The following is a 12,172-nucleotide window of genomic DNA, read 5'->3' as shown; positions in this document are numbered from 1 at the left end:
ATACAGAGACAACAATGATGATTTAATTGTAGCATTACATATAATAAGAGAAAGATTTGGAACAATCTAAACATATTCCAACAAGAGATTAAAGAAAACAACATATTCCAAAACCCTGGAATACTACACATTCATTAAAATTATTGGCAGAAAAATGGTGAACATTATTCAAATAAAAAGTGGCTAATTGCAGAATGTTGTCTACAGAGTTGTTTTAATTGGTTGAGGCCAGTGTGAAGAAAAGCAGAAATCAGAAAAAGACAAATACCATATGATCTCACTTGTAGGTGGAATCTGAAGAACAAAATAAATGAACAAACAAAATTGAAATAGACTTATAGATATAGAGAACAAACTGTGGGAGGCCAGAGAGGAGGAGTGTTGGGGTCAGGGTGAAATAAGGTGATGGGATTAAGAAGTACTAATTTGTGGTACAAATAGGCATGGTGATGCATATAGAACACAGTTAACAATATTGTAATAACTATGAATGGTGCTAGTTGGGCACTTGAATTATTGGAGGAAACATTTGTAACCTATATGAATGTCTATCTCCTGTGCTGTACACCTGAAACTAATACAAAATAATGTGGAATCCACTTTGTAACTGAAAAATAAAATTTTAAAAAAATGTCAACAGCTTCAATAGATGAATTCATTAACTAGGCAATTGCAAAAGAATGTCATGAAGCATTTGAGACAGACAAATATGGGGTCATCGACATAAAGATGAGGAGCGTTGAATCACTGTGGATGTGCTGCCTGTAGTGGTAGAGGAGGCAGAACAAAATTGTCCAAAGGCAAAACATTGGCAACGACTGAGTTTAGGCAAGAAGAGAAGGGCAGGAAAGAACACAATACAAGAACCAGACACAATGGAGGAAAACTTGGTTTTCTTAATGTTTTTGAGCTGATGGGAGAGAGTCTAAAAAGCGGGAAGCATGTGCTGTGCTACAGAGAGAAGTCCACCGGAAGCAAACCTGAGCAACAGTGACTGACATGGGGGTTTCTCCACTGAAAAAACAATATAGCAGAATGACTGATCGGAGAAGACTGATTGCAAGGGAGTGGGCGATAGCACCCCAATAATATACTTGATATGTCTCCATGTGTTCTGAAAACTTTCTGTTATTTTATCAGCAAGGCAGCGGAAATGAATTGGATATAATGGATGGAAACAGCAATGACAATAAAATGATTCCCGGTGACTAAACTTATGTAAAGAGGCACCTACAGGCCTACCTATAGAATCTCCCAATTTGTTCACCAGACACTTCAATATACCACCTAGCAGGGTAAATTACTTCCCATTCTTAAGGCCCTCAGCTGGATGGAGAAGAGAGGAGGAGGCTGGGCCCGAGGATGACATTTCAGATTGCCCTGCAGGGGCTGTATTCACTTTATCTAGTACATGAATAAATGAAATGACATACATTTCTTTAATTTATCTGAAACCTTTGATTTCCTTCCTCACCTAAAGCAAATCGACTTTTTGAAGAACCATTTATTTGCTTGAGATTTTCTTCAAAATAATCAGTTTCAAGAAAATGGGTTGCTAGTGAAATCAATGTGATCAGAAAAAATGCAGGCAGTTTGTGACTCTGAAGAAGATTAAGAAAATTGTCTTTGTTGAATAAAAGGAGAGCGACTAAAGCAAATATGATTTAACTCACCAGGAAAAAGAATCCGTCAGCCTTCTTAAACTTGGAAGCTTAATGCCTTACTGTGTAGGGGACTGTCCTTGAGTAGCTGAATACGCTATTCAGAAGGTCTGCATCATAATTAGGTGATTTGGTAAAATGAGAGTTGGGACGTGGTGATGCTAAATTTGTGTTGTGACAAGAGCAATGCAAATGTCACTGTTTGTTAAACACATGTGTCCATGTAATCAAACTTCATTAATATTGCATACTGACTGTAGAATACTCAATATGCTGATGTGTATAATAAAATAATTTTATTTCTTTGGATATATTCCACTCTATAGTTGTATTTACATTTCTACATTGACAGGCAAGTAATTTTTCCTAAATAATCTGAAACAAGTGATCAAAAACTGGGGAAGGGATTTAAGAAGCATCACTATTTCCCTTGTACATATTTTCAGCATTTGACTGTTATTACTTCATGTTCTCTTCCTTTGTAAGTCAGAAAGACAGAGTTTGACAGTCAAAACCTTAGTGATCACCTAGTTAAATCTTTTTGTCTTATAGATGAAGAAACTGCGTCTCTGAGAAGTGACTTGCCTGGGGTCAGGAGGTTGTAAGTAGAGGAGGCAGAGCTAAAAATCTTCTCACTTTACTCTCAGTCCTTACTTTTTATGTGTACGATAAATTGAAGTTACTTAGCTTGTTGGTGGTTGATGGCACATAGCTATGCTTTAAAATTGTTTATTGATTAATTATTCATGAAGAATAATTGGTATGTTTCAGCAAAGCTGAACAGAACAATGTGAAGGAAGCTTAGAATCAGACAGGGAAGACAAACTAAAAACTACCTCTATTGTCTTTCATCTTAGGTGGAAATAATTTCCCTTTTCCTCTGTTAGACCCCTATTAATTTCTCCTGTGTATGTTATCTCAGCCCGTAGCTTCACTGGACCTCTGCTGGTTCACCACTGCCTACTAACTAATCACCTACTCAGTCAAACATGATACTCGTGGGTAGTAAGTGGGCATAGATATGAATTTCAATGTGACTGCCAATAGTCTTAACCAGAAGACAGAAAGTCCTCAGGGGCCAAAATTTCTTACTATTTTTAGCTTTCATTCTCACCATGTCAATTTGCATAGTGCACCCTATAGGGGACCATTCCATGTGGCGTGGGAATGTAGCCCATTCCCAACTCAGATAGGCCAGTGGGAAGTGAGGTTGAGCACACTGGAGCCACACCCATGGATAGGTTGTCCTGTGGGGAATAAGGCCTGCACTGTACCTAGGCTGCTATGAGGCTTGCTTTTGATAAAACTCCCTCACCCTGGATTGAGGCAGAAAATGTTTACTGCATATCTTTAACTTCCTAAAGTCTGTGCTAAACCTCCCAAGTATGGAGTGTAACCAGTTCAACTACTTTTCCCCTTGACCTGTAACATCCTTCTCTCTGAAGTAATTGACAACATACTTTCCATTGTTATCTGTAAAAGGTAATCACCTAAAGCGAATCTGTCCATAGTAAATGAGGACCATCCTCAATGTAATGTACCCAGAAAAGCAATAAAAGCCTGTCCAAACAGGGCTCTAGGCCCTCTCTCTCACTTAGACAGTGGCCATGCTGTCTCTTTTTCTCCACAGGACTTCTGTAGTCCATGTGAATTTGTTCACTGTAGCCATAACTCATGGACTGTGTGGGCTGGAGTCTGAATCAGTACCCCTCATCTGCAGGGCATACATTTGTTCCAAGACCCCTAGTGGATGCCTGAGGCCAGAGATAGTATCAAACCCCATATATACTATGTTCTTTTTTTCATACATACATTCATATGATAAAGTTTAATTTATAATTAGGCACAGTAAGAGATTAAGAGCTAACAATAAAATAAATCAATTACAATATACTGTAAACAAAGTCATGTAAACATGGTCTCTCTCTCTCTGTTATTGAACTGTACTCACCCTTCTTCTTCCTGTGGTACAATGCCTACACAATGAGATGAAACGAGATAACTGACACAGGCCTTGTGACACAGCATGAAACTGTCACGGTTACCTGCACACAAGCACTGGAATATTGCAATAATCAATCTGATAGCAGAGCTGGCTACTAGGTAACTGAAAGGAAGGAACAGATACAAAGTGGACAATTTTGATATAAAAGGGATGATTCACGTCCTGGGTGGGACAGAGCAAGTTTTCGTCATGATACTGAGAACAGTGTGCAATTTAAAACTTGTGAATTAGTTATTTCTGGAATTCACCATGTAATATTTTTGGACAATGGTTAATAGTGGGTAAATGAAACCATGGAAAGTGAAACTGCAGATAAGGAGGGAGACTACAGTGCTTATGTACAAAATTGCAGATGATCTACCTGTGCCCTTGAGAAAAAAATAAGATCTTTAAGCAGAAGGACCCTGATGGCTCAACTGTTTTTCATCAGTTTTCCTTCAAGTCAGTAGAGTGCAGCAGAGCAAGGGACCTAGTAGTCCCTGAACAAATTCCACTTGCATTTTCAGACTGTGGTGATTTGGTGATTCCGGTAGAAATGTCTTCCTAGTTTCCTTTCTAAAAGAAATGATTAAAGAGAACTAGAGGTTTCACTGCCAGATCCACCTGTAATAATTCATCTGGACGTAGACTTTTCATCTACAAAGCGAAGAAGAGCACTAACCCACATCGAAGGTCCCTTCCCATTCCAACATACAAGCATGATGGGTTGATGTCAAAAGCCTGACTCTTGAGGATGAGATCAGGGATGGGAATCACTATAGTTTGTAGAAATGACATCGAGTGCTACTCTGGGAGGAGGGGGGAATACTATCTTTAAAGTCTCTTCCTATGTAAACCACAATCCATGTGTTATTTTTAAAAATTGTGCAAAAGTTTAGCCACATAAAATTTTTCTTGTCAGTGTAGCTCATGATGAATGGGATTCTGGTCCTGCAGCCTTGAAGAAAGAAGCTGTGTGGAAGCCAGTATCACTTTCATTTAGTGGACTGACCGACCGCATTTGATGACCTAGCTAACGACACTATCTTTTCTATCAGTGCTAAAGGTGCTTGCAGATAACATGGGGAACTAATTGGAGAAGTGTCTTTGTGATACCTACATGATCTTTTGAAGGGCATTGCCATTACTTATTATACTTTTAGCTTTGTCTTGGCCTTGTAGGTATTCTCATGCTATAGCTGACTTTCCAAATTCCCCCCAAAATGCCCAATCTCAATTTTCCTTGTCTGTATAAATCAGAACATCAGAAACCCACTTTCTGGGAAGCAGAATACTGACAACTTTCAGAACTGGAAGTAAACATCTCTACCTGGACACAACATTTCTGTGCTGTATAGTGTGTGCCTTCAACTTCTATGTCCTAGTCATAAATCCATAGGAGAATGCTAATTTTATGATAATCCAGATTTTATACACCAGAGGGAAGTTATCAACACATCCCATAGTGTTCTCAAGACTCCTAATAATATATATTCTCAATTAGTTGAGGTATAAAAGTTTCTCAAAATACCTGTACTGCCATTTGGTCTACCACTTGAGTCCTGGAATTCAGCCACCGTGCTTTGGAGCTGTGCTTGCTGCTTCAGAGCTCTGAAGAGCTGAGCATGTGTAGTAGATGGATGTCAGTATTTATTATTCACCCTATTGGTTGGGATCCTGCTGACATCCTCTTGCCTACATGCCCAGCCCATCAAAATTCAGTTTGAACAAGGTGATCACGTAGAGTGACCATGACAAGGTGAGTGTAAGAAATGTTTTAAGTGAATGTTAAAGCCTATCTTTGAATAGAGGCAGGACGGTGAAATTTTCAGAAAATAGCACCAGATGGGCCAAGCTGGCACATAACTATCAGAAACAGCAAGAAATATTTTAAGCCAAAAACACTGGGGCGGTCTGCAAAATAAAGAGAAAACGACAGTAACTGCTTTTAACATCACTTAGTAAAAAGGGTATGGGTTTTAATCTCAGGCTTGTTTTCAAATCCCAGCTATTTAATTTGCTGGCCTATTTTAGGAAACTACTTGGCAACTTTGAGTCTTAATTTTAAAGACTCTGGTAAAAAATGGGGATGGTTGTGTTTTTTTTTTTGCAGTATTACCGTCAGGATTCAATACGTCAAATATATAGCATAGTGCCCAGTACATACCAGATAATTAATAAATGATAAGTGTAAACAAATTTTGATGCCTATATAGCAAATCTAGGATCATTTTCACATGAAAAAAATTTGGCTGCAAAGCCTGTTTTTTTTCCAATTATACTTACAACATCAAGATCTTCAAACACAAAGATTAATAAATTAAGTAAAATGAAAAAAAAAGATTCTCTCTATAAGTGGAAATCTGAAACACTTTCAAATTTTCCACACAATCTTGAAATGTTAATACAGTGAAAGGACAATGTCCCAACTGTTTCTCTTCTAAGGGTCCATGGTGAGTTCAGCAAATATTTTCTTCATGATGTGTAAACTGCCCCTTAGCCAATGAGTCATGGTTGACGCACAGACCAAAATTCAATGAGGGAGCACTGTGCATTGCCCACATGGGGGCTTCCTCGGGGAAGGGACACCCATTCAGTGTCTGTTAGGTCCTGAATAATTGCATAAGTGAAGCTTACTACTTATTATTAATTATAAGAATAAGGCTGCTTCAAAAATAGGTAACTGGGCTCAGCATCCACAGAAGTTTATAGCTGATGGGAAGGAATGGAGTTGTTAGACATTTCATCATAGGAAAGGGACCTTTGGAGGGAGATGATGGGCAACGTTCTTTCTGAATGAAAAATCAACATGTCAGGAGAATTCTTGCAAGGACTGTACTGTTAAATTATCTGCCACTGAGTAACTCATGAGCCTCCCCTGTAATTGTCAGTTTTTAATATGTGCTATCAGGGCTCTGTGGTTTGTCCTTTCTACATAATTCTTCTCCCAAAAGGAAAGCACAATATTGAACATTTTCTCTGCAAATTTCATGTGGACAGATTTCATTACTCTGTTTGTTCTACACTGGCAATGAGGCAGAGCAAGGTGGGGGCTGAGCAGGAGTGATGAGAGCTAAATGTCTTCTGGTTTGCATTCCAGATAAGCAGAGAGCGTCAGCTGAGTGAGCCTGGCACTTCACCAGGTCTGGACATTATCTCAAGTGCTACATTGTAGGCTGTGATTGACTTGATGTACTTTTAGTGGTGGAGGTGTTATCAAGGGGATTGCTCAAACTGTCTGAAATAGGTGATGTCTGGGATTCCCAGGAGAGTGAGGATCATTTGTTTCAGGAAAACCCTTTGGGTTTTCAAACTGTAATTAAAAGGAAGAATACAAACAAAAAGAGAAACAAGGTAGTGCTAAAATTGCCTAACAATCAACCAAATAGGAGAATATATTTGCAAAGAACACCTTCAATAAGGGGTTAATATCCAAAATATATAAAGAACTCATGCAATGTAACAGCCACAACAACAGCCACCAACACTCCAATTAAAAAATGGGCAGAGGACCTAAGCAGACACTTCTCCCAGAAGACATACACATGACCAACAGATACACGGGAAGATACTCAACTTCACTAGCTGTTAGGGAAATGCAAATTGAAACCACAATGAGCTACACCTCACACCTGTTAGGATGGCTATTATCAACAAGATGAGTAATAACAGGTGTCGAAGCAGTTTTGGAGAAAAAGGAACCTTCGCATACTGCTAGTGGGAACGTAAATTGGTACAGCCACTATGGAAAACAGAACGGAGTTTCCTCAGAAAATTGAGAACAGCATTATCGTGTGACCCAACAATCCTTCTGGGCATCTACCTGAAAAACTTGAACACATTTATTCATAAAGATATGTGTACCCCTATGTTCATTGCAGCATATTCACAGTGGCCGAGACATGAAAACAAATGAAGGGTCCTTCGATAGAAGATTGCATAAAGAAGATGTTGTGCATATAGAGAATGAAATGTTATTCAGCCTTAATACTGCCATTTGTGATGACAAGGATGGATCTTGAGAGTACTGTGCTAAGTGGAATACATCAGATGGAAAAAGTCAAGAACCATTTGATTTTCCCTCATATGTGGGATATAAAACTGAAAGCAACAAGCAAACAAACAAAAAACTCAGACACAGACAATAGTATCATGGTGTGACCAGAGAGAGAGGGCGTGAGGGGAGATAGTAATGGGTAAAGGGGATCAAATACACGGTGTTGAAAGGAGACCTAACTTTGGGTGGTGAACATACAATGCAATTTATATGATGTATTATAGAATCCTACACCCGAAACCTATAGGATTTTATTAACCAATGTCACCCCAATAACTTTAATAAAATTAAAAAAATAAATCAGGAAATGTTGCCTGAATATTTAGCGTGGGGTAAAGGCAAAGCAAAGATAAGCAGTGGGGTGATAGGCTGAGTTTCCATGGAACACAGGACAAGGTCATGAGGGGCAGAAAGGGTCATTTAGACCTGCCTTCCACCAAATGGGGTACTTTTGCCTAAACATTTCATAAAACATGTTTTTTGCAAAGAGACCCATTTCTGTTTTTTCATAGTTTGATGGTTAAAACAGTCTTACTTATTTTGAGCCTCCAAATTATATTTTGTTATAGTCCCAAAATATCACATAGAAAATTATATTTTAAAATACTTAATATTACTTTAATAAAAATGGTAACATTTAAAAAATCCCATGGCAGTTATTTTGAGAATGCTTATTTTAGAAGTGTTTTAGGTTTTTTTGTTTTGTGTTAACAGTTACTGAACACTTACGATAATAGACACTGTGGTAAACATTTCACATCAACCATTTTGTTTATGCTCCACAATAATACATGCACTAGGCACTGTTATGTTCATTTTACAGATTAAGATACTTGAGTGTTTTGTCTAAGTTAATACCTATGGCTTATTTTTGGAGCTGGGATATAAACACAGACTTAATCATAACATTATTATTAAATAATTGTTTAGCTTCTTTGGCTTTAGCAGATACTTATATTTCACTTCTAAGTGGAGGTATTTTATAATTTGAAAATGTTGATGATCTTACATAACTTTAACCAAGGAAAGGAGCAGGGAAGAGACAATTTGCTCCTTAAAAAGAAACTGAATATCAAATTCCTGTTACATAACCATGCTGCATTATCTTTCAAGAGGTTGGTGGTAAAATAACATACGGGGCCCTATTTTCCTTGTTGTAGACAATAGAACAACGACTTAAGTGGTGAAATACAGAGTATGGAAGGAAAAGAAACAACAGCTCTAGCTATGTGGTGGGACTGCAGATAGAAAGGAGGACATCTAAACTGCACTGCGAAATGAAAATCAAGTTTCTGTCAGTAACACTGAAAAAAAGCAAGAGACTTAGTCTGAAACCCGATAATTTTTTTCTTATCTAAATCTAGAAGGTATCTTTTGAACACTCTATTTGAGCACTGTATTTGAATACATCAATAAATTCAATGGCTGTGCCAGAAGGATATGCATTCCTGTGTTAGAGTGTCTCTTAGTAATGACTTTCTTGCTCTTTCTGGCTGCTCGTTCGGTCTAATGCGCTCTCCCTCTCCGGACCCTCGCCTGCGTGCGTAGTAGCTCCTCTGTCGTCTGCTTTCCCAGAGCACCTGTCACTGTAGTGTTTATGAACTGTAAATGAGGCCTGCACAGTTTATCCCCACGGAGCTAACATGTTAACAGGATCCCTCACTAAGAAAGGTTTCTTTTTTCCTTTCATTAATTAATTCAACTCAGGCCCACCCGTCATCCACCTTTACATTTCTAATGTTTGTCTCTACAAACCATACATCACTCTTCTGGTGTTCAAAATTTAGAAAATATTCCTTCTGGTGTTCAAAACTGCTTTCTCATCTAGCAGTGGGAGAGTCCTTTTTGGTAAAATTCAACATTCAGCCCTCCCTTTGTGATTTTAATGTGTGTAGTATTACATAAAATGTGTCTATAGTATTTCAAGTAATTACATGTGGTTTGTAAAAATTCTACTCAGAAAACTGATCACATGTTTGGTGACTTGTGGTGATAATCAACTTCAAAAAATTCACAAACTCAGTGAATTAGGTTCATGGGTATATCTTTGTTTCTTACTATCATCTTGGTATTTCCTTTGTCTAAATGCCAAGTCTCCAAACCCTTACTCAGTCTCTTCACACTGTCAACCCATCACCTCGCTGGGGCTTGGCTGCTTGACAAAAGAGAGTTCTCTACCTTGGAGTTTACCGCCATCTTTTCCAGGTTTAACAAGGATTAACAAGGGCGTAATTTGAACTTGATATTCTCACTGTGTGTGAAAATCAGAGGAAAAACAAGACCCCACAAATGAGCCCTAAATTTGCCATAATATAAAAATTGCCGTCATTGTTTCCTCTAAGTGAGGTTTCACGAGGAAGGTATTGTGAACTGTATTGTATCTCTCTCCCTCCCCCCCAAAAGGTAAATAGCTGTCTGACTCTTGTGACCTTGTTTTGAAATGGGTTCTTTGCAGATGTAGTCAAGTTCAGATGAATTTATACTGTATTAGGATGTGTTCTTGATTCAGTGACTGCTGCCCTTTTAAGAGGGCCATGTGGAGATGAAGGCACACAGAGATACACATAACAATACCATGCGATGCCAAAGAACACCAAGAATTGCCTGCAACCAGAAGCTTGGTGAGAGCCATGAAATAGACCCTCACTCAAAACGTGGGGAGGAACCAACCTTGCTGACACCTTGATTTCATGCATATAGCCTCCAGGACTGTAAGAGAAAACATTTCTGTTGTTTCAAGCTACAGCTTTTGGTAATTGGTCCCTACAGTCCTAGAAAACAGATATAGAAGGCAAGAGGTACAAGAGAGCTGAGAAATACTGGGATTAACGTTTGTGTAACCATCTCATTATTCATAAAGCAGAGGGCAATCTCTCTACTTTTTAAGTCACAACTTACAAATTCATATAAAAGTGAACCACCAGATTTGGAGTACCTGCAATCAAGGAGGAAGGAAGGCAGGTGTAGTAGGAGAAAAGCAGTTGGCAGCATACTTCCTCTGCTCTCAGAACACTTGGCTTTTTTTTTTTTTTTTTTTTGCTAAATAGATCCAGAAAAGAAGTACAAAGCAGAAGCAAGTCTGCTGCAAATTTCAAAGTGCTTTGATCATTTGCCCTACCTGTACATTCTAATCAGTCTATTCTCTCCATGCGATCCTGACAGACTGTGATCTTGACATAAAGTGAGCAGGAACTGAGATCCTGTGATTGTAAGCAGGTTTCTCACTGTTCACCCTTCCAAGATGAAGTGCTCTGAGCAAGGCATTTTCTGTAAGTATGACAAGGCATGGGGAAAAGCAGATGGGAACATTGCAATCCCTACTCACTTACTATTTATGCTACCTTTGTTCTCATCTTAATGGCATCAATTTAATGGATGAAGGAGCACTATTGTACTCTCCCTAGAGTTCTTACACATAGTAAAGCTTCAGGTAACAAAATGTCTTATTTCACTCCATTTCCATTATCTTAAGTATTGGCATAAAAATTAACCTCGACTTACCTCCAACCTCTCCATTTTACTGGTTGAAATCAGTGTGGGGCGCCCTCTATTGGTGCAGATGTGGGCCTACGGCCTTGCTAGTTACTTTCACTGGTCACTCACTAATCATTAGTGCGATGATTTTTCTTCCTTTGGTTGTCATTCACACCAAAATTTTTAATTTTATTTTAATTATATGCAAAAATCACCAGACCTAAATGGAATGTGGTGATGCAGGAATGTGGGGAGAGTGCAGGCTTGGCACCAAGCCCTGGATGTAAAAATCTGCTTTAACTGTGAGAAAATTTATCAACAGCTCTTGATCCAATTAGATCTTTGCTAATATGGCCAACACAGTACAACTCTCCTACTGATTTTGTATAACCAAGGCCTGGTGTTTATTTTTCTTACAAATGTTTACTGAGTACCTACTATATATAATGTTTTAGATGCTGGAGACGTGACTGTATCCGGAACAGACAAATTTCTGTCTTCAGACAATACAGGGAATGTTTTGCCAAATTATAAGCATATACCAAGCACTCAATAAATGTTAGTTGTTTTCATTGCTATTACTCTTTTCATGATAACTACTATGGAATTACTAAGCATGAATGCCCTTTTTCTTAAAGTTTTTTTTTTCTATTTAGTCTAGGAATCTATTTGTATACATGGAATGATTCTAGTTCACAGGAAACTCCACTCTAACTAAAGATAGACACAGATAAACACACTAATTAGAATATTACTTAAAACACATACAAAGTTGAGTATAGTTAGGCACAATGAATACTAGTACTTTGGGTCATTTGTTTATTTCTGTAACAGACAAAATCCACAAGGATGTGGCCTAGCAACTAGTCAGTAATTAAGAAGCGTCCATCAGGTAGGTGCTGGTTCCAGAGGGATGGTACCAAAACAGCTTGTGGCCATTCACTCGCTATAGCTGAGCACTACAATGGTCATGAAAGTTTCACGTGTTTCTATTTA

At 38.3% G+C, this 12,172-nt stretch overlaps 1 protein-coding gene across 3 annotated transcripts in view; it reads right to left on the bottom strand.

Moving 5' to 3' along the window:
* Window positions 1-12,172, bottom strand: part of BANK1 (B cell scaffold protein with ankyrin repeats 1) — a 298,123-nt gene that overhangs the window by 124,377 nt on the left and 161,574 nt on the right. The gene's annotated exons all lie outside the window — the stretch shown is intronic.

The sequence above is a fragment of the Sturnira hondurensis genome, unplaced genomic scaffold (assembly GCF_014824575.4).
Source record: "Sturnira hondurensis isolate 20B ecotype Veracruz unplaced genomic scaffold, ASM1482457v3 Scaffold0022707, whole genome shotgun sequence".
NCBI lineage: Eukaryota > Metazoa > Chordata > Mammalia > Chiroptera > Phyllostomidae > Sturnira > Sturnira hondurensis.
This window is presented reverse-complemented; position numbering and strand designations above follow the sequence as displayed.